General features: G+C 33.5%; 1 non-coding gene across 1 annotated transcript; it reads left to right on the forward strand.

Moving 5' to 3' along the window:
- Positions 1–564: 564 nt before the first annotated feature.
- Positions 565–637, forward strand: TRNAR-UCU (transfer RNA arginine (anticodon UCU)). Its single transcript has one exon. It is a non-coding gene; the product is annotated as a tRNA-Arg (tRNA).
- Positions 638–1255: the final 618 nt, after the last annotated feature.

The raw sequence follows: 1255 nt of genomic DNA on the forward strand, positions 1-1255 counted from the left end.
GTCTCATTCGTTGTGGAGCAAGGGGTTAACGCGTGATTTCAAATGATCTCATTGCGATGAAGAACTACATGAATGCTGTAACATTGAAATTCATACGCCACATTGTCATGAATTTCATTCTATGTAGCCTTAATTTTTGGAAATTATTATGCACTTTAACTTTCTTTGTTCGTTGGACTCTTTTACGAATGTTTCAGTAGTATAAACCAATGATTCGTTGGCCGAAGAGTCTCCGACGAATGAGATGAATGTTTTATTCGTAAATTGAATGTAGCTAATTAGTGCATTAATGAGTGTATTGAATAAATAATCACGAAGAAAAGAATGTTAACTACTCTTTCAAGCAAAGCCTGTAATTAGCTTTTTGAGACACAGTTTAAGCGAATGTCGTCAATTTCGGTTTTTCCCTATCACATTGTAATCACATTCTCTGAATGACTAACGTCAATATCAATTTTTTTTCAACGTATCGATAAATCAACATTGCTAAATTTTGCTAAATATTTATATTATTTTGTAGGTGTGTTATCTGTTCTAAATTGTCTGGACGAGAAACGACGCCAAGTCCCTTTGGCGCAGAGGATAGCGCGTTGGACTTCTAATCCAAAGGTCGTGGGTTCGATCCCCACAAGGGATGATGATCTGTGGTGGGCATATGGGTGCGCAATGATTTTTCTTTTAAAACCTCTTTTCTAATATTTTTCTTGGTAATTTCAACTAAAAAGTGCTTCATAGAATGTATTGCTGATCAAATAATTAACACGTTAAATGTCATGAGGGTCACCGGTGACCCCCAACAAAATCGAATTGCTATAGTTCATTCGATAAAACGATTATTGTTTGAAAATATTTCTGTTATACATAATGTTACCTGATGCGGTGACATTCAGCTGGATGATGCAATAACAATAATAATGCAATTCAATCAAATGATTTAATATCATATTTCGTCCATCATTTATATTTTGCTGTACGAAATCGTTCGATATTCAACGTGTTAAATTTACCGCGATAACTTAGTTCGCAAAACAGCAACAGAATAGTCTGTTGCCATTATAGCAAAATGGAAATATATGATTGAACATATTTAAAACCGTATGTGATTTCCTTCAGAATTATTTTTACCGTGTTCTTTTAGATTCTATAATTTTTGGTCAAAATGCAAGAGCAGCTGAGATATCCATTTATTCTGATAATTCATTAAACTCGACTTCGACATATTTCATATAATTTTTTAAGTTCAGTGAAACTGTAG

The sequence above is a fragment of the Nomia melanderi genome, chromosome 3 (assembly GCF_051020985.1).
Source record: "Nomia melanderi isolate GNS246 chromosome 3, iyNomMela1, whole genome shotgun sequence".
Classification (NCBI taxonomy): domain Eukaryota; kingdom Metazoa; phylum Arthropoda; class Insecta; order Hymenoptera; family Halictidae; genus Nomia; species Nomia melanderi.